Source organism: Thermobia domestica, chromosome 3 (assembly GCF_964235325.1).
Source record: "Thermobia domestica chromosome 3, izTheDome1.hap1.1, whole genome shotgun sequence".
NCBI lineage: Eukaryota > Metazoa > Arthropoda > Insecta > Zygentoma > Lepismatidae > Thermobia > Thermobia domestica.
The window spans coordinates 39,249,407-39,272,556 of NC_137456.1; the positions used below are offsets into that span (position 1 = coordinate 39,249,407).

Genomic DNA, 23,150 nt, shown 5'->3' on the forward strand with positions numbered 1-23,150 from the left:
ACCTCTGGCGGTATACATTAAACTGGATGGTGCGTTGTCTTACCATGTTGGGTCTAAACCGAAAAGTATTTATCCTACGGGAGAATTAACATGAGATTTGTTCCAATCATTTCGTTTATACATGAACACTATCAGAATCTATTTAGAGAAGCATGTCAAGTAAAAATCGTGTTAGCAAGTGCTACTATAACAAAAGTGCTGAAACTATAATTAATAATAGTTCTGTTAATCGATCGCTGATGCATGTTAGAATGCTGAATGCGGTAGCGAAACTAGAGAAAGACTTGTAGGATACCTATTCCGAACATTGGGTGAAAAAGTGCCAATGTGTTCAAATTCACGTCGTGTTCAAGTTGATAAAATATTTCCGCGTTCCTCAGGCGGAGGACAAACTGAATCTTTCCTCCCGAATTCTGATTCTGTCTGTGGTGCTGTCAAACCAAACAATGTTGAACGATTTGGAAAACATGCGTGCCAGAATTAGCATGAATTTATTGAAACAGAATATAACTTTGCTTCGCTAATAATAGAGCATACGAACCCTTCCCATGCTCTAGTAGTTCGCGCGTGTGCCTTTGGTGCACATAGTCCTGGGTTTGATTTCCGGTGGGAGAGCATAAAAACATGGACGCATTATCACATCTAATGTAGCCTCGGTGCTGATAAGTAATGCTGAGCTTTAATAAACAAACAATATAGCATAAGAACACCCTGTCATTAAATTTCTACATACATGGCTGTACAACCTAAGATGCAAAGAAAGGATTGCTTTTTTGAGGTGGAGTTTTATCATATAAAACCGGATTTTGGGGGAATTGCGGAAAATTTTCGCCTTTTTTTTTTTTTTTTTTTTTTTACTTTTTATGATTTTCTTGTTAAAGTATCTCTTCTGTTTTCCTTTAAAAAAGTTCTTTTATAACATTCACAACTTACGAGCCGTATGTTCACGTTGGGGCAATCTATTTATTGATTTTCGAACTGGCATTTCATTTGTTGCCAGTATGTATAAGTGATGCAACCCAGCATATAACAACAGCTATGTTGGATGCCTAACTACGTATCAAATTCCTAACGTTACATCTTGTTGTGTGTGTTACATGAGTTGCATAAATTCAAAGAAAAAGTTCCATAAAACAAGAAATAGATACAAACTCATATTTGTGTTAGTATAGATTTTACATACATCCTGGGGGCCGAGGAGGCTCAGTGGTAAAGCGTTCAACTCTGGTGCATGAGGTTCTTGGTTAGATCCCAGCTTGCGCCAAGTGAACTCTGTGGTGGACAGACACCGTATGCATGGGTTTCCTCAAGATCCTCCCACTTTCTTCATTCCACCATTTCATTCATTTCTCATTTTTACTGTCTACTTTAGCCTGGCCGGCATAACCGTGGGACGTAAAACTGAAAGATTTCATTTATTATTATTATTATTATTATTATTATTATTATTATTATTATTATTATTATTATTTTACTTACATTCCTGGCTCTCTGTACGGAATACATTGTATTGTGAGCTTCAAATATTCTATTATAAGCTAAGTTAATATAAGTTCAGTTTACAACATTATGATAGGCTGGCTATCAGTAGTAAAAGTTCATTATTTGCAAAATTTACGAATTCTTTCTTTATGTCGTATCAAGATATTTGAGATAGGAATCTTCGATATAGCGTTTTCAACTTCCTCCCGCACAATCTTAGGGACCTCAATAAATGCTATGTATATAGATAGATATACTTCCTCCGGGTAACCTCCTACATAAATGATACTTCTTTCGTTCCTATCAAGTGATCGATTTCCTTGATTACTGAAGTTCGTGTATTTTTTCTTTTGAATGCAGTAATTAAATACTCTCTCGTGTTATAATGCGAAAAATCAGATAGAACATACTGTTATTTCATTATAGTTGAAATATTCAAATAAAGTAACATACTTTTTTTTTACTTCAAAAGTCTTTTATTTTTCAAGCCCTTGCATCTCTACTTAAATGATAATTAGAATGTATTGAAAGAAATATTTATTTTACGTCTCACACTTATCCTGGCTAGACTAAAGGAAAACGGTAATGACAAGAATGAATGAAATGGTGGAACGCGGATAGTGGGAGGAAACGGGAGAACCCCGAGAAAACCCACGCACATGGTGTTAGTCTACTACAAAACTCACTTGGCGCGAGCTGGGATAAAATTAGAATGCCATTCTGTTCCATTTGTGTAGTTTTTCACGTTATTAAATGAAGCTACTTAATTTAAGAGATTTTTTGACAAGCAAAATAATAAGACGACACAACGAGATACTTTTTTCTTTTATTCAAGAAAAAATCCTCTTTCTAGTATCCTCGTTTATCCCTTTTTCACCTCTTTCCTGTGTTCATACTTTGAAAATTATCAGTATAGTATGTGGATACTCTCTCTTACCAGAATGATTATTGAGGCTTTAAATCTTAATCTTCGTGGTGACTCAGTGGTTAAGCACTCACCTTTCGTGCGAAGGGTCACCCATAGTTCAATCCTAAGTCGTGCGAATTTGAGAACATTGTACGTTTTCTTTTGCTTCTTCAGTCACTTCTTTCGTAGTTATTTATTTGAATGTAAAATTACTGTTCTTTAGCCAATGAGATACAACGATGAGTTAAATATGTCATTTCAAATCTTATATCTCTTGCCGAATAGACTTGCATACATTAGAAAGACCTCGTATACTTCAATCGAACATAGATTGCGAATTTTTCGATCCTCCGTAAATGGACAGAGATGGAGTGAGTCAAGATTCGTGAGTGAGTCAGTGGGTCGTGGATGAACAGGACGTGACATACTCTGACCTACCGACGCACAAACCCACTCTGCTCAGTGCATTGTAGACATCTTCCGAACACTGGTGAATTTGCCAATGTTTTATTTTCAAGACCTCCATTTTTCTTTCTTTTCAATTTGTGTATATTTACTTCCCTGAGAGGAATATATCTCAGTGAAAAAAGAACTTTAGGCACTTTTGAGTATTGATATTTGTAATTGTAATAATAGCAATAGAACTTACTACTTGGCTTTCGAGACACAGTCGTCGAATTTTACAGTTCTTTCTTTCCCTTTACGTTGGTCTACTTTACCTTCATTTGTGACTTCCAAATTTCATCCTATTTCCCACTGAAAAGTATCTGTAATTCAAGGAAATAATTATACAGTATATGACAATTCAGTTGAAATTCATCGTAATATGGACCATAACAAACCTTTTACCATTTTATATCGTATTGTAACAGAGCGGTGCTTGAGTGATTGACCGTAGAAATTCACACTCCGATTAATGATAATTTCACAGCCTTGTTTTATTATAAGTGTAAACTCTTTAGTCAGTGGAGAGGAGGACCTGGATCATGGCTCAGAGTCAGTGGCGTATTTAGGGGGAGGGCTTCCGGGCTGAAGCCCCCCCGAAATCTTACTATAGTAAAGTATATAAAATATTTTGCAGAATTTTCACATTTTCAGGCAAAGCCCCCCCTGAAAGTTAGCAAAGCCCCTCCCGAAACAAAATCATAAATACGCCACTGGTCAGAGTTAATAACGATGTGTTTTGGCGGGTGGTGGGTCGTGGGTCAGCGTGGTCACGGTGGGTCTGCCTACGTTGCTTCAGTCAATTATGATATCATTCATGGTAATATGCCGTTAATAGGCTAGGATTGGATAACGTTTAATTTGCTCTGGAATATATATGGTAGTATATATGAACTCAATATCGTTTTTTTTTTTTTTTTCGAACGACACTAGGAGATAAGATTTTAAATTTAAAATTTCTGTAACATTCACTGAAAAGTGAAAATAAAATTTAAAAAAAAACTCAAAATGCAACAATTACTAACGATTTCGTTTATATTTCATAAATCAAATATTTCATTAAGTCATTTCTGTGAGGAAATCCAAAAAAGGAGTAGTTTACTGTTGGGGGTGATTTCTTTCTGGACGACTTTCTCAAACACGACCTAGTTGATTTTGTTCACACTCCGTTAATTATTTACATTTTTTAATAACCTGACGTAACTAACTTGTTCTGAAAAATCCTCAAGGGATAATTTCCTCTTAGGGTGAGTTTTTTTCCCGACGTCTTGTCTCAAACACGACTCAGGCTGTTCTGTTCCTTGGGATGCACTTTACCCTTGGGGATAAGTGTTTACAATTTCCTACAATGTGACATATGATTTTGTTGATATTTCATAAAATATTTCATTAATAGTCGTCACATATTGCATGTCATTTCTCTTGAAATAATAATAATAATAATAATAATAATACACAAAAGGTAGTGTACTTCTAAAAGTGAGTTTTGTTCGAGCGAAGTTTTCAGAAAACACTACAAATAAATGTGCCGGTAGTAACTGCAATATATCTTTTAGTTTAAGAAATTGGAGCGAGAAAGTTTACTGGGGTGGTCCGTACCTTTTTATTTATTTACACGAAGCGATATGTCATAGCAGCCATACTTGCACGTTAGTAAATTATGTGGAGTTCGCCCGTATATGTGCTGTTAAACGTTGGAAATTGTTGATTTATCTTAAAAAGGTAGTTTATATGGGAAAGAAGGAACAAAGGTATTTTCGGAAGACTTTGTCCGAACAGAAATCACCGCAAATGTAAACTATCCCTTTTAGATTTTTTCCATGAAAAGTAACTTAAGCCATATATTAGGGTAATTAATGAAACATTTTATTTATGATATATGAATAAAAGCACCTGAGTCATTTTTAAGAAAATCGTTCGAAAAGAAGTTACCCTTGAGGGTAAGCTACCGCTTATGGATTTTTTTCAGAATTAAATTAGTTCTGCTATGTTGTCAAGTTATAAGATGTACCCGTGAAGTATGAATAAAATCAACTAGGTCGCGTTTGAGAGAATCGTCCAGAAAGATCACACTGCCAAGAGAAACTACGACTTCTGAAATTTTGAAGAGAAATGACATACCACAGTAATGAAATATTGACGTTTGAAGTTTACGTTAAACAAAATAGTTTGAACCGTTTTCGAAGAAAAAACAGTAGGTGCCTTCCATTTCAACTCAGGCAAAAAAATATAAAATTGTACCATCACCATCTCAGATATTGTTGAAACTTTTTTTATAGCAACTAGACATGTTTTTAAGAGACCCATATTTTTTTGTTTTGTCGAAAAAAATTTTCCCGCCATGTAATGGGCCATCAAAGACGGGGAGTACAATTTATGAATTGTAGAAGACATGGAAAATGGTCAACTTCGGAGCCTCACCATTCGCCTATGGAGACAGGTAGAGTTATAATTCTTGTTGTGGTACGTACATAGGGATATAAATAAACTATATTTTATTATAGTTTGGTTTGCGCATGCGTATCTTTTTGTACATAAATTAACAAATGAACGTCAATTTATCTGAAAATTCGAAGTTTGCGAATTTTTTTCGAGCACTTTCGGTTCGAATTTTAAAATTCTGTTTTCGCGGTTGGTAAGACCTAGCTACCCGCTTTCCGAAAAAAAAATTTTATCGCTTCTGTGTGCAACCGTTTTGTCGCAAAAAATTCGAGAAATTGTAAAATTTTCAAAAATCGCCATTTTTGGGCGCCATTTTCTCGAAAACACCATTTTTTAAAATTCTGAAATTTTGTCAGATGGTTCAACTTTACATGAATAATAAACACACCAAATACCATTCTCGACCAATGCTTCGTGAATTAACTGCTGCCTTTTAAAGTTAGCGAAGTTTCGTTAACTTTGATGTCACAGTTAGCAACACTGGGAACAATAAAAGTGCAATGATTTGATGATGTTTCTGATTTACATTCATTAAATGAAGAATAAAAGGTTTTCTTGACTGTTTTGTTCATTATTTTGATCAAGAAGGCTCTCTGAAATAGTAAAATGAGCCTCCCCTACTCCTCCGTTTTCTTAAACCGAAATAATCTGAGGTGGAAATTACGATTACGAAACGCACAAATTTCAAGTTCACTTACTTAAAATGGTCTTCGGAAACAAAATTTCACTTATTTTTTTAATTTTTTACGTGGACCAATCATTTGCTTGGTTTGTGTTTTCTTCGCTAATAGCATGTAACCGTGAAGGTGCTCCAATAGGTGTTGGCTCACTCACAACTCGTCCAGGAGTGGATCTAGGGGGAAGAAACTTTTTTATTTTACATATAAATATAACCGATTTCAGAGTTTGGAGCTCTTAAAAGTAGCTCTAAGTAGCAGTATTACGCCCCCCCCCTTCCAGAAGTCCGTCCTGGATCCGCCCCTGCGTAGCACATTGTCGATAGTCACAAATGCTGAAGGTCCATGTGGAAGCATAACAGCACTTCAACTTCACGTAATTCATGATTTATTCATAATATTTCTGCTACACACCACTGGTTATCATACATATATGATGTTACAAAAGTTCCTTTTTGCAGATTTCTTAAATCTACACTTTGAATTGCAGAAGTTCGATTTTGGGGGAAGCATGAAGTTAGTTCATGGTGACCCGTTACTGCCATAAAAACTTCGCCATTTTCCGAAAGGCAAAGATGACTTCGTTGAATACCGGGAGATCTTAAGTTGACAAAACCAGAGCACCACACAATATGACGTCACTAAATGCGATAGTAAGTTGAGCAGTGTTTGCAACTGATTTGAAGTCAACTTATTAATTTTATACTAGAGTAACAGACCGGTAAAGAAAATAATTTTAAAAATGATTATCTGTTAATGAAGTAATATACTTTAAGAGATATTTGTTTATTTGGATGAAAACATAGTATCTCCACACGCGAAATTTGATGATGTGCTGCGCGAAAGATTTGTTGTCACAAAAAAATTTGGAGATCCATAATATATAATTGACATAAAAATTAATGATAGGTCTACATCATATTAGTATGTGACAGGCCCGTATTCATTGGGTCTAGGGGGGCGGGCCCCCTCTAAATTTTTACTGGTTCCCTAAAATTTTCACAGTACTCTTGCATATGAACTATAACAGGGTGCAAAATTTCAAAGTCAGACGCACTCGCCAATCCAAAAATAATGGTCGCCAGTATCTCTCACGTACAAATTGAGATGTCCCCCCCCCCCCCAAACGGCCTTTGGTTTGACAAAGAAAGACTTCACATTCCGTGTTTTCTCTCACTCAGTGTAACTTATTTTCTTAGGAAACAGTAAATGCGCTGCCCTGTGAGTTCAGGCAGAAACCATTCCTAGTGAACACTGGTCGCCAGCTCTAAATTTCTAGTCGCCAATGGCGACTTGGCGACCGGAAAATTTGTGCGCTGAGCTATAATACGTTTGGATCGGGACCCTCTTCCAAACTTCTACCGGGCTTCCCCTAGATTTTTGGGCTGGCTACCAGCCTAGTATGTGATAAGTGACAGGGCCGTAACTTGAGGAGGGAGGGGAAATGCTTTCCCAAGGAAGATACCCGCAGTTCGAGGGGACCCATTTTAAGACAAAATTTTATTATTCCGTATACGATACGAACATGAAATTATAAATGAAGCATCGAATATGTCCACTATATTACATAAACAAAACAACACATAAAAGGCAAATAAAACAAAAATGAGTCGTGGGTCCATTTCAATAAAAAAGTTTACTAATAGGGGCCCTTGTTCCCTTAATTCATTTGTCATGTATGGAACGGGCCCAAAGGTGTAACTAACAACCCGGGCCCATAAAGAGTATGAGAAAGATGGAAAGAGGGAGCCCAAGAATTAGAGAAACAACTTTTTTCTAGGAGCACCAAATACGCGTATTAATGCTTACCCCCCTCCCAAGAAAAAATCTAAGTTACGGCGCTGGATAAATGGATGCAGGTGTAGAATACATGAACATAAAAACAGTAATTTATGATTAAAATGAATGACTGCGTGTGAAAGAGGACTGTACTACTAATTTTTAAAAATTATATAATGTTTACTATATGTAGAAAACGATGGTGCAGTCCTATTTTATGAGTTTGAATTTGCAAAATTTAGGAAAGAAGTATGTAATATATTTCTCGGGTTCTGTAGGATTACGGGGGACCAAAACTACGTAAAAACAAAATGTTTATAGGTGGAATGAGTTCATGTTGCGGAAAGATAATTGATATTGATATGTGAGTAATTTGTGAACTATTACTATTTGCTATTAATTAGAATGGACGAATACAACGTGCACTGCGGCGTTCTAATCCGACTTCTCTTGCTAGCGCTCGCTCGTCAATATTTATTTATTGATACAAGTCATGGCCATTACCGGCATCTATGGCCTTAAGCAAATCACGTTGGAGGGATCACATCCTCGGCGAGCACACAATCACGGTACGGGGGAGGAATATAAGGAACGGATAAGGAAAGAAGCGGCCTGAGGCCTGTAAATTAGATACCATCCCGGCATTTACCTGGTGTGAATGAGGAAATGCCAGGAAACACCTCATTTAGGATAGCTAGCCTGAAAAAGCTGTTACACCTTTTCGACCGACTGACCCTGTCGGAAATCGAGCCCAGGACCAAAGGCGAGAGCATTAGCGACTACCAGGGTGCGAAATCATTTGAAAATGGTGGGGGGGAAGAAGTTCAGCGATCCACACTAATGCTTCGTGGAGCCTCCAAAAAATTGAAATATTAATGGATTATTATTATTATTATTATTATTAATAATAATAATAATAATAATAATAATAATAATAATAATAATAATAATAATAATAATAAATGTTCAAACTAGTGGTAGTTGTTATTTAAAAATATTTTAATGTTATTTATTCATTTAACCGTACACTTCAGTGCGTATGGTCCAGGGTTAGACTCTAGTGGGAGCACAGTACCCTTGTGTTTACCATTATATTGAAGATTACATTCGCGAAAATAGTAGTAGAGATATATAAGTCAGAAATAATAGTCCCTGAGAACCGATGTCCTAACCAAGCATTAGAACTACTAACTTGAAGCGCTCCACCTGGCAAGCCATAGATCCTCATGAGCTGTAGAGTCAGAGTATAGTTTTTATTATTATTTATGAAATTCTCGTTTCTTCTCTACGTACGTAGTGTTTCAGTTTGGTCGTTCAGATATGCGGTCACCTTTGTAAGTCTAAATAATACTATGTATCTATATTGTATTATTAGCAAGAATATATTATTATAAATAATGATTTCAATACAAATACTTGATAGACAACAAAAAGCCGTGTTGCCTCACTGGTAGAGCGCTCTCCTCAGGTGCGTGGAATCATCGGCTGGATCCTAGCTCGCGCCAAATTCTGCTTGCGGTATACAAACAATTGTGTGGGGGTTTTCTCGGGGTCCTCTCGCTTCCTTCCATTATCCTAATCAACCATTGTAATTCATCTCATCATGATCGTCTTCCTTAGCCGTGGTGAATATTCATAGGACGTTAAACTTTAGAAAATAAAAGCACAAACACTATAATACGATTGATTTGCTGATTTAAGTTTAATGACCCTTTTCAGCAGCGAGGCTATGAAATGTGGACTTACAGTTTAAGGTGAAATCCGAACCACTGTAATCGTTCAAATTTTTGTCCTGCGGCATCTGTGACTGTCGCGATACTTTTAAGTGTTGCAGCTGTAGATGACTTACTGAACACCTGGTAAAGTTCGCCTAACAAACATGCAAAGTTGTGAACAGCATTCACAACACCAAAAACATACATTCAGAAACAAGATTAATTCGATGTGCCATGCAGTGTACGCTAATTAGGCACGGGTTGACATTTCTTCTAATTTGAGCAGCAACACCTTCGTTTCTCCCAGTAAACACTGCATCCCCGTCCGAACTAAATCCAACCAGTTTTTCTTTAAGATTAAAAATATCTATGCCATCTTCGGAAAATGCTTGAATAATTTTCTCTTTAAGGGATTTTTCATCGGCATTTTCTACAGGCACTAATTTATAAAAACGACAACAAGGTTTATTTTCTTCGTCCACATATGTTCATATAACAGCAAGTGCTTATCCGCAAACCTGTTTGTAGGTTCGTCCACTGAAATTGAAGAACAATCTGTTTGTTTGAGAAATTTTACCAGTTTTGCATGCAACTGGTACGCTAGAGAATAAAGATCTTCATCTCGTCAACAACCGAAAAAGTTAAACACCTGATCCTTTTACAAATAAACTACGTTTTTTAAAACAGCATGCATTTAAAATTATTGTTTGTCTGAAAATTTTCTTTATAGACCTACTTATATTTTCCTATTAAGGTGTCCCCCCTTACAGATTTTGGTGAGGGGGAAAAGCAAGTGTAAAATTTTTGGTGGGGGGGGGAAATCCCTCCCGTCCCCCCCGGGATTTCGCACCCTGGCGACTACTCATGCTCAGCAATACTGTCTGAAACTCTTTAGTTAGTGGTATATTTGGCTTTAGGTAGATTAACCTCAAACAGCAATGATTTTCAACAAAAAATGCTTTCTTCCCGTAATCCGACATATGGCTAGTTTTCAAAGCACATAGTGAGAAAAAAAAATTGTAGGTAGCGTATTTAAAACGGTAGGTTAGATGCGTAATTCCTGTAGTTTTTGGACTTAACGTACAGCAAACGTATAACTGAAATCGCATGTTTTATAATACTTTCCGTATGTGTTCCATCTATACGTACTTTCCGTATGAAACAATATAGGCGGTCAGGATCTCACATACAAATCGACGCAGAATGTCCATAGTAGAATAGAATATAGCTGCAGAATGTAACATAGGTGATATACGGAAAACTGTTAGATGTCAGACATCCTGCAATGACATGATGTAACATCTAAGGGCGTGCGTATGTAGCATATGCTTCATACTGATTTCTGTAGTAAGCAATAGGATTTCGTATAGTTGTACAATATACCGCTGTCCGGAGAACGGATTTTTCTTAGCGTGCAGTTCATAAGCAAGGGCGCCCATGTTGTGGTTTCCAAGGGGGGCAAGTATAAGCGACGTTTCAAATATAGTTTCAAATTTTGCTGTAAGTAATGTAAAAATTCTATTGGGTTTTCAATTTCCTCTTAGGGCGGCGAACGCCCCACCTTTCCCCCCTGATGGGAGCCTTTGTTCATAAGTAATGCAGTTATGTGGGTGCTGAACCTGTGGGTTCAGTATTTCTTTATAAATCCATTAAATGTTGTGCGTGTAATCCACAACGCACACAGATATAGGCGGGAACACAGATATAGGCGTGAATTCATGTCACTTAATGGCCTTCCCATTTTAAGGCAGTAATAAATGCGAAAATTGTCGATAAGTGATTCGCCTACTTTGATTTTGCGAATAGTTCGTACTATGTGCGACTTTGTTCATGCTTCGTCTAGGGTATGGTCGACGTCGATAAGCTAATAAAACGAAATACTTCAAAAGTTGAGCCAGTGGGTGCGTAAACGTAAACCTCGTGTAGCTTAGGTATAGGCTGCATAATTACTTTATTACATCAGTTATTAATATGCATCCTTAAATTGGGATTGAGCAGTTCCCGCAGTTCAGATCAACAATACGTGGACAAATTCATATTACTTTGAAACTCACATTTCTTGATGAAAATAGTGTCATCACGCCTTCTAGACTGTACATGTGTTTGCGCATGTCAGTGATCCACCAGGAACAGGTAAAATTCAGGGGCGCTACAAGAGATAATTGTTCAAACATTACATTTTTTAAAAAAAAATTATGGGTGCACACTTAGTAGTAGTAATAGTAGTAATATAGTATAGTAGTAGTAAGGCAGTAATAGTAGGGTAGTAGTTTAGTAGTAGCCAGGCCCGCAACCAGAGGGGGGCAGGTTCCCCTAAACTTTTTGTGGCCCCTCCAGACTTCAATACAAAATTTTATTATTAATACAAAAAACACAATTTAGATATTTATAAGATAATTTTAATGACTTGGCCCCCCGTAACATATTCACGTCCCTCCCAAACCTTTGTAGCTGGTTTCGGCCCTGGTAGTAGCAATGATAGTATAATAATAGGCTAGCAGTAGTAGTAGTAGTAATATAGTAAGGCAGTAATTGTAGTAGTTGAGTAGTAGTAGTAATAATAGTATACTAGTAGTAGTAGAGTAGCAGTAGTTCGGGTTAGGTTAGGGTAGGTTCAGGCAGAGAAAATAGATTTCAAGTCCCTTATGCCTTAGTTTGCGGCCCTGGAATAACGCCCTCACGAAGAGTTTCATAGAAATGAAAGCCACATCTTATTGCTGTATCTATGTTCACAGATGACTTACATATTCTGCGCCTTCATAAATAAATTCCCTAAACATTTGTCTTTTGTTCTGAATTAACACCTTTTACCTGTAAATTGTAATTTTAAAAATGTCTACATATTCTTAATCCCATTTCTGCCACTCCAAAACACTTACTAACCCTACAAGAGTTCATTTGGTGCTAAAAGAAATTGATATGTCATGAATGTCAGTACACTTACAAAATAAAACATAACTGAGGAAACCTGAAATTTCAATCTTGATACACGTATCAGTGCGCAGTACGAAATGAGTTTTTTTTTTTAAAATCCCGGCGTTCTTCCCGCCTTTGATGTGACGAGCCGCAATTATTTACGCATTATTCAGTGCATTGTTTGCGTATAATCTTGTTCGTTTGTTGAATGTAAAACGCAACTCACACAACCGCCGTAACAACATAATGTTTTTTTTTATTGTCCACCAGTACAAGAACAAATTCCAGGTATGTCTTAAATTATAATCCACCTTGGCATATTATCTCAGCCGTAATACTGTCAACAGAGCTGCCTTGCTTATGGATACACTGCGTATGAAGTGGTCCAGGGTAGTGACGACATTAAGTGACGTCATGTCCTGTTGCTCTGGTTGTGTCAACTTAAGAACTCCCGTTGAATACCAGTTACCGGTCGCATACTTTCCCTTTTTTTCTTCCGGAAGTCGTCGAATTCAGTTCCAGGCAACAGAACGAGAGTAATACCCGGAGTTTGTACTTGCACTATACTCACGAATTCTTCTGCGGTTTTAGTGGGGGCGCGGTGGCTCAGTGGTAGAGCGTTCACCTCCGGTGCTTGGGGTCCCTGGTTCGATCCCAGATCGTGCCGTGTGGGATTTGTGGTGGACAAACACCGTGCTCGTGGGTTTTCTCGGGGTTATCCCGTTTCCTCCCACTTTCTGCATTCCACCATTTCATTCATTTCTCATAATCACCGTCTCCTTTAGCCTAACCGGGATAAGTGTTGGACGTGAAACAAAGATTTCATTTCATTTTTTTTCTTCTGCGGTTTTAACACTGAGTAAGATTATGCCGCGTTGCCACATTCTTTACACCTCCCCCCCCCCCCCCTCAATAACGTCGCAGAGACCCTTGCATGGCCGGTTTCACTGCAAAACCACTGCTTTATCGGACCTGTCTGCATCTCGAACATCTGAAAGCGATTTTTAAAGTGGGATGCAGCACCATCAGAAATCACTGACACGGTTTGGGAAATTGTAGACACTTATTTTCTCGTATTCAAACCTTTTTCTATAAAATATATTTTCGTTTTGCTTCGAGTATTTTTAGAATCTTGTCTATGGCTATGAGTACATGAGCCGAATCGTGTGTTTTATCGTCGTTTATTACAACAAAACTGTCAGTTGATTCATATTCCGGTGATAACTCTGAATTTCACTTTGCAGAATAACAGTCCAGTTTTCAGCGAAGTCCACATGAAGTAAAATAGAATTTGTATCTTGAAATTTTATACGGTGCTTTTCGGTAGCAATTAATTCTCTTTGGATTTTCTTGATGTAGTCATGAATTACAGTTAAACCAGCAATGTACGATACGAAAACAGAAAGTGGCATAGTTTTTTTTAACGAGATTATTGTTTTCCCATATGGCATACCTAACACTTTCATTTTCATCAGGATCAACAATTAAAGACTTCACACTTATTCCTTCCACTCCAGGACATTCACCACATTCTTGAAGAAGACAGTTGTCATTTTCTAGGATCATACTACTAAAGGAAATAGGTCACTCATGACAGCTTCAATACAGACTGCACCTTTGATTTGTAGCAACGCAGTAGCAGCTAACTTAAAATTTGCACAATACTCACACACACATACACTTCCCTCGCAGGTTGCGGACTGAGCCACTTTAGTCGAATACTGTAAAATTCCGAGTGACCCATTCTTATGTTGGGATTGTTCTGTTTAAAAAGTCAGTAAATTTCTTTGGAACGCGTAAGAAAACGTTTCGATTTTTTAAACTTGTTGTCCTTTTTCGATCACTAATGACACCGCACTTAATTGAGACTTTGTTTGGAGCATTCCAAATCATCACTGAGGTAATAGTTCAGGCTTTGTGTAGATAATCAGAATTTATTGGATGGCCATTTCAAGTAAACTTAAAATTTATGTGTTTCGTAATCGTAATTTCCACCTCAGATTATTTCGGTTTAAGAAAACGGAGGAGTAGGGGAGGCTCATTTTACTATTTCAGAGAGCCTTCTTGATCAAAATAATGAACAAAACAGTCAAGAAAACCTTTTATTCTTCATTTAATGAATGTGAATCAGAAACATCATCAAATCATTGCACTTTTATTGTTCCCAGTGTTGCTAACTGTGACATCAAAGTTAACGAAACTTCGCTAACTTTAAAAGGCTGCAGTTAATTCATGAAGCATTGGTCGAGAATGGTATTTGGTGTGTTTATTATTCATGTAAAGTTGAACCATCTGACAAAATTTCAGAATTTTAAAAAATGGTGTTTTCGAGAAAATGGCGCCCAAAAATGGCGATTTTTGAAAATTTTACAATTTCTCGATTTTTTTGCGACGAAACGGTTGCACACAGAAGCGATAAAAATTTTTTTTCGGAAAGCGGGTAGCTAGGTCTTACCAACCGCGAAAACAGAATTTTAAAATTCGAACCGAAAGTGCTCGAAAAAAATTCGCAAACTTCGAATTTTCAGATAAATTGACGTTCATTTGTTAATTTATGTACAAAAAGATACGCATGCGCAAACCAAACTACAATAAAATATAGTTTATTTATATCCCTATGTACATACCACAACAAGAATTATAACTCTACCTGTCTCCATAGGCGAATGGTGAGGCTCCGAAATTGACCATTTTCCATGTCTTCTACAATTCATAAATTGTACTCCCCGTCTTTGATGGCCCATTACTTGGCGGGAAAATTTTTTTCGACAAAACAAAAAAATATGGGTCTCTTAAAAACATGTCTAGTTGCTATAAAAAAAGTTTCAACAATATCTGAGATGGTGATGGTACATGCTCTGCCTGAATTGAAATGGAAGGCACCAGTAAATTTTTATTTGGGGGACACGAAGAAAAATTAAAACTCTTCCTGGAAAATCTAATAAAAAACATTAAGTTTAAAATTGTATTTCGTATTATCGTTGCAAAGTTTAAAAAAAAAAAAAAAAAAAGTTTGCTCATTACCCGAAACGCCTCAAATATAAGACGATATAGCTTAACGAATTAAAAGTCGGGAGTAAATGAAAATTGTTCATTTTTAATAACTTCATATTAACTTGACTGTTTCAGTTAATGTAATTAATCAATTCATGTGATATTAGATAATTTCTCCTCTTTTAAAACAGCAGGGTGTCTATCGGTCACGAAAGTCGCGAAAAAATCATGAAATCAGAAAACAAGTCATGAAAGTCAAGAAAAAGTCACGAACTGGAAAATCTTCTATGAAACGTAAAAGTTCACCACCAAAATTGTCTATGGTCGGCTTTAGACTCTACCAAATCACAAGCTAAAAATGCTTCTATCGCATGCATGAAAACTTGGTCTAATTCGCACCCAAATTCACTCTTGAGAATATTACGAAATCTTATGGTCTGGTAAAGAAAAAGTCACGAAATGTCATATTGGAATATCTGTAGACACCCTGAACAAGTAATAATTCAGAGTGTCTATCGGACATGAAATCAGAAAACGGGCATGAAAGTCAAGAAATTTAGCTTTTGGGTCACGGTTTTTTTTTTTTTTTTTTTTAAATCTACAAATATAAGTACAGATTGAAAAAAAATTTTGTTCTATAAAACGTTAAAATTCACTACCAAATATGTCTATGATCGGCTGTAGACGCTACCAAATTGCAAGCAAAGCACGCTTCTATCGCGTGCATGAAAATTCGGCACAATTCGCACCAAAATTCGCTCTTATAAATACTACTAATTTTTATGGTTTGCGAAAGAAAAAGTCACGAAATTTCATTTTGGAATTTTAGTAGACACCCTGTAATGGCAATATACTGCAATGTAACATAAAATTTAAAAAAAAATGATTTATTTGTTTTTAACCTTAAAACAATACATAAATTGCGTGGATGGCAAACTAATTTACAGTGATGCGTGAGTAGGTGTCCACCTATAGTTCTAGCCATGATTGACGTCACATGTCAGGTAAAACAAATTATAAGTATGGTTTCGGGTCATACTAATTGTATATACTACAGATAACGTTTACGAATTTGTAACGCTGTAAGGGGCTTCATGCCAAAACCGATATTTAATTCTTAGGTAGTTAAAAGGAGAACATTTATTTTTTAAGATATTTTACATCGTAGCATTTTTGTCATCCATAAACGAATGACTTAGTAAGAAAAGAAATAGTTCCGTCATCTGAACCACACTCATTTTAAATTCACCTTGAATAGAAGTACCAGAGAGAAGGAAAAGTAGAAAGGTTATTTGACAAGAGCGTTGCCTTTCACAAGTTTCCTTAGTTAGTCAGGTTTGATTTTAGCGTCCCTTTCAGAGCGAGACTGTATGAGATGTGATCCTACAGTTTAACGTGAGATCCAAACCAAATGAGCTTCCACCGGGAATCAAACTCGGGTCTTCCACGCCAAAGGCTCATATGCTATCGACATACCTACGACGAAGCTTTTCGACAATTTCATTCAACAAAGTACGGTAATGACGAAGGATTTAACTAGGGAGGATGGTATTTCGATAGGTGGTAGATTTGTTTCTTTGTTCAAATTAAGTGTCTGTTTTCAGCACCGAGACTATATGAGACGTGAAGCAACGTGTAAAGAATGAATCCCAATCACCGTAATACATTCAGTACTTTCTCACCGGGAATCGAACCACTGGACGATGTGCACCAAAGGCCACTAGACCAGTAGGTAAGGCTAGTAGAGGTAAATGTATATGTTTTGTTGATAATATGACTTCTATTGTGGCATCTGAACGGAAAATTAAGACGATGATAAAATAAATCTAAGCGTATGGGACTATGGGATGAAGGAATCTGCTAATAACAAAGGAGAAGGCATTAATGAATGAAACTTTGAGTTATGGCAGCTGATAGTTTAAAGGGAGAAACTAGTTAAGTTGTTTTTTGCTTTGAATTCAGAGATACTAAAATATTCAGAAAATCCTTTGTGTGCAGTATTACATTCTGAGGAGCAAAAACGTGGGCATTGCAGAAAGAGGAAAGAAAACAGAAACAAAGAAAACGATAAAAACGATTCGTCTTCTTTTGATATTACGAATCACCTCCCGAAGTATGTGAACATCTTTCTGTTCCGTTCCAATTGTCACGATTCGATTTTCGATTCCAAGTTGGTACTCCTGTCACTCGCACATGACGCATAATCCGACAGCATGCAAGAGGACTGTTTGCCTTCTAATGTCACAGATCACCTCCCAGAGTTCATGCACATCTCTTAGGTTCACTATGTATATATAAAGGTAACCAAGAAAGTTCGGTCGCTTTTTCACTCATCCCCTTCGAACATCGATATGTCACCTAAGACGTACCTGGAAGATCAAAAATAGTCCCCGTCAGCATCAACGACCTCTACTAATGTTCTGGAAGGCCATGGGTTCCATCGCAGAAGAACATTGTGGGCTGTGAAGCAAAGGAAGTATTACGTGTATTTTGCACCTCTACTAGGGATTTGAACTGGCGTCCTCTAAGGTGATTGCCCAAGGAATGGAATAGGTGATAATCGGAAGAATCAATGTCCGGGGAGTATGGCGTATGCAATGTTTCCAATCCAAGGCGTAGAATAGTGTCGCATGTCATCCTAGCCACGTGGATCTTACTTAGCGTTGTCCTGTAGCAGGAGGACCCCTTTGCGATTCAGACAGTACACAGTTCCATTGATGCACTGACCAGGTGGTAGCAGTTCCCGATGCACGATGCCGCGAGCAGTCCACCAAACACACAGAAGAACCTTCTGGTGCAGTGCTGGTTTCGGCTGTTCTAGAATCTGTTCATGAAATGCTAACTAATAACGATGGCACCGTGGAGTTTCGTACAGGGCCCACTTCTCTTCACATGTCAATATAATGTCCAGAAATGCCTCCTTCCTCAGACGAGACAACAAAGAAACACTGGTGTCTCCTCGCGTTGCCTTTTGGCCCGAAGTCAAATCATGTGGGACCCATCGACCCAACTTGTAGTGCTTCCCAAGTTGATGGAGGTGCTGCCGAATGGTTTCTCTACTCTCACTGAATTGTAGTCCCAGTTCCTCACATGTCTGGCCAGTGTTCGCGTCAGTTGCTGTCTGAAGATCTTCATTTTGTACATGTGTTTGTCTTCCGGCACGTGGTGCGTGTTCGAGTGTTTCGTCACCTTCCTTAAACTTGTTAAACCACCGCTGCACTGTCCGCGTAATCACGACACCCTCACCAAAGACCTGGCATATCTTCCGCCCAGCTGCAGCGGCGTTTGACCCCAGTTTGAACTCGTACAGCATACACGCCTTTATGACGCTCTGTGGAGGCCCCATATTCACTCTGTCCTTACGCAAGTTGATGGTGTAACTGCAATGCCACAACCAGATAGTATGTTGGATATACCCACACCAACAACTGACCTTCGCCTTATCTCCATTCGCAATCAACTCACAGTGTGAGGACCAATGGAGATTCTACAATGCGCCAATAGTAACGGAAATACAATATACGTATGTTTCTAAATGTAATACACAGGAGCGTCATTTCAGATTTTGCTTGGGGAGGGGCAGAAGCCTTGTTATACGTAAAATTTCGTTGTTTTTTTTTCCACTGATTTACTACCATTCTATTGATGAAATTATATAAATCTCAGAGGTACAATTGCCCCCCCCCCTCTGCTCCCTAAATGACGCCCTGGTAATATAGTTTTACGTTCGTGTAAGTATGATGATAGTGTACAACATAGGCTATGACTTTTATTTTTTTCAGTGGGTACTCACGCTTCACTACTTATAAGATAAATCACAGTGTTTTGTAATCTCCTTTATATTTTTAACGGATCCAATACACTACTGGTTCCCAAGCTGGGGAGGCTACCCTGAGACGCATGAAAGAAAATAAAGATGGCACAGATTACTGAAATCCCGTGAATTGCAAAATTATTTTTACACTCTAAAGGCGTCAGATTTATTTTATTTTAACCACGATTAGTAATCTTTATATTGAACAAACTTTCCAATTAAATATATGAAGATTTTGTTTTACTGGTTTCAATATGTACTCCATGGAGCAGAAACATGAACATTGCGCAAAAGCGATGAAAAAAATAGAGGTATTCGAAACGTATGCATGGAGAAAAAAGAGAGAATTAGCTGGGTTGAGCGGAAAACGAATGAGAAGGTGTTATAAATAGTGCAGTAGGAGAGAAAGGAGGAGGAACTGCATTATGAGGAACGTGCTAGAGGGTATAGTGGAAGGAAAGAGATGGAGGGGACGAAAGAGATTGTAGTTGAAGGAAGGTATTAAAACAGAAAATTGCTGCGTCAAGGCGAAGAGACTAGCGGAGGAGCACCGTACATCGTAGCTTTTCGGTTGCAGAAAGTGACCTGCCAATAATGGCAGAATAGCTATGATGATGGTGATGATCAGGGCCCGGATTTTGTTGACAAGTCAACTTTTTTTCTGTTACGCATAGGACAAGGCAAATTCAAATAAGAACGTTATCCATCAGCTCTAGGTTCTAAAATTATAATTTTAGGGTCAACTTTTGGTGACTTTTTACTTTTGAAGTTTCAGGTAATTTTTCACTATTTTAAGGTCACTTTTAGGTCACTTATGGCCTTTTTATTCTTTTCTTCTACATAAGGAAATCTTAAAACGAACATTGTTTATGGATGTGAAAAAGACGAAGTTAAATAATCTCTTTTCATGCTTCCTGACTATTGGGGTGGAAAAACTGCATTCTTAACAAGCTAATGAAAACAAAGCTGTAGTGGGTTGACGAAAGGTGGGGGTTGGTAGGTGGCCAAACAGATAGTTTTGGGCTGTTGACCACAAAGGATGTGATCACGTGAATAACTAAAAAGGGATTAGAAGGCGTACAAAGACTATCTCATCTATTATTTTCATGAAGTCTACACTTGCGAACTTTTATTGTTTAAGAGTGATTCCTAGTTTCATCTCGGGAGTGAATTGACGCATTCAGTACGTACAATGCCGTACAATGGACTGATCAATGGACATAAATGATAATGGACTGCAACTAACTGAAATAAAACTTTTTGGAATATGAGTGAGAAACGTTAATTAAAATCCAATAGATATTTTTTTTAAATGTCAATGTTTAACGAAATAAACGTTTTTTTTAAAAAAAACGCATGTTTTAAGGTCAATTTTTGTGAATTTTTGGGGTCATTTTACAGGAATTTTAGTGTCATTTTATAGGTCACTTTTTAGAAAATTTTAGGTCAACAAAATCCGGGCCCTGGTGATGATACGTACAGTATTTAGAAATATTAACCAAAAAAGACAGAAAAATAAAGTAATAATGATTATAATCAAACCTCTCAATATTTTAGAATAATTTGAGTGAAAACTTAAAATCGACTCAATTGCCTGTGTCTTGTGTAAACTCAAACTGATGCGACGAAAGCCTGTATTGATATACAAACTTTTCCCTCATAACTATTCTGTCTATCAATACAAAATTTGGTACACACATTTCTTATCCTCTTCAGTACTTTTCGAGATACACTTGGATTGTGTGCTTTTACCCGGGGGCCACTCCAGAGAGGTGCAAAGTTGATGAGAGGGATTTCTGGAGGAAACTTTCCCGACATCCTCCCAATTTTCCCTGTTCAGGTACGTTGTGGGCCCTAATACATAATACCTCTGGAAAGCTTGTTTCATGTTGAAGAGAATGAACTATAAACCATGACTTTTCAATGAACAGTGTTTTTGCAATAGCTATTTCACTGCGAGTCTATTATTTTCTTTATGCTAACAGGGTTAATTGGAGCCCAAGGATTTACATCATTGTCCATGGCACCTAATTTTTTGTGCATGGACACATCTGTGTTATGTTTATCGAATGGACTAGGTTTGATTCGGATGTCCGCGTGACACGTTCATGTCCCTTCCTTGTGAACATTGTTGCTCCCACTCGATACATTGACTGGTACACGGTTTCTCAAAATTATCAATATAGGCTACTTTTAATAAAGTGCATCGCGACAGATCGGTGGGGAACCACTGCACGAATTCTCGCAAAATAATAGTAACGCCAGTTGGTATGATATTTTTATGACGGGAGCTATTAATTACAGTATTTGGTAGTTACCTTTTTTTTTTTTTTTTTTTTGAGAGAGAGAGAGAGAAGTTAAACAAAAGTCAACATTTACGGAACAGTTCAGCGTTCCAAAGCATTTAGATGGGATCCCAGAGTACAATTTCGTAATAGAGGACAATACTGTAAAATATGAGATGAACCCCAGTTTTGGTAGTACTGTATTGGATCAACTCGAGATGGATACTCTCCGTTTCGAAGAACGAAATCGCTGGTTTTCTAATAAGCAGTATACAGTACCATAGTATAGTAATCATTAAATAATCTTTTAAAGAAAATAGTGTGTGTTACCATGAAAGTGTATTGTAATTACATTGTCAGTGAAAAGAGAGAGAGAGAAATGTTAATGAATATTCAAACATCTTTTCAGAATGAATCCTCACAGATGACGAATGCCTCTTTCAATTGATTGGTTTGAAGATACGTCAGCCTTCAGGCTCTATACTCAAACCTACTTCCCATCGTTATAAAGTATTTGCTATATTTCCTGTTGATGTTTTACTACTGCAGCTGTTGTAATCAATCGATATCCTTAGCGTGTCTTGGAAAAGTATCTCAAATAATGTTTAATTCCTTATATTGTTATTTGAGTTGAATTTTTAAGTGCAGTCTGCTCAAAAGGTTAATTCTCCTTTATTAATTAATTGTTAATATTTTCTGGACTCTCAGAGATTAAACTGAAGCTTTGACATTTTATCTTTGCACAAATAAATAAATAAATAAATAAAAAATAAAAATGCAAAGTTAATTTTATATTTGCTATTATTATTTCTAATTTTCTCCACTTCTCATCGAAGCAAGCAGTAGAGATTTTGTGCACCATAGGCATGCGCGCGGTAGCCACCAGACAAGCGAGGAGGGCTAAGAGAAAGTGGATTTTGAGGAGAATGTAATACAGTAAATAATCCCCCATTCTGGACAAAAGATATATATATATATATATATATATATATATATATATATATATATATATATATATATATATATATATATATATATATATATATATATATATATATAAGGTTAAATAATGGTGTCTCAATATTTTGGCGAAGATTCCTCATATCAAAATAAGAAAGAACATGAACCTGTGCTCAAAAGTGGATAGTTTCGGAATTATGTGGTGCCGAAAACGTGAAATAGCCGAAATTTAAAAATTCGCAGTCCTACTACTATGGGACCTATCGTAGTCGGATCAAGACATCACTCAGAACTAGTATGTGAACTATCCAAATATCCGTGTTTAAGAATGCTTAAGTACTTACACACCAATTTTTAGATAGGTAAGTGGAAAGTGATCAAGTACACCCAAACAGCCTCTCTAAAAATGATTGTGCAAGTACCAGAGGTTCTAAAAGATGGATAGACTATTTGGATAGTTCACATGCCAGTTTCTCAGTGATGTCTTGACCCGACTACGATCGGCCCTATAGTAGTCCTAAAGTACATTTTTTTAACGTTTTCGGCACTCTATAACTACGAAACTGTGCACTTCCGACTACAGGTCCATATGAACTATTTTTCTTATTTTGATGTGAGAAATCTGTTCTCAAAATGTTGTGGCACATTTATGTAACGTCCTGTATATATATATATAATACTGTGTGAACTCAAACCATGTATCATGGATATCCCTGTAACATCAACAGTTTTTGG

General features: G+C 37.0%; 1 protein-coding gene across 3 annotated transcripts in view; it reads left to right on the forward strand.

The window, feature by feature from the left end:
- Positions 1-23,150, forward strand: part of Pka-R1 (protein kinase, cAMP-dependent, regulatory subunit type 1) — a 311,550-nt gene that overhangs the window by 140,528 nt on the left and 147,872 nt on the right. The window lies entirely within an intron of this gene.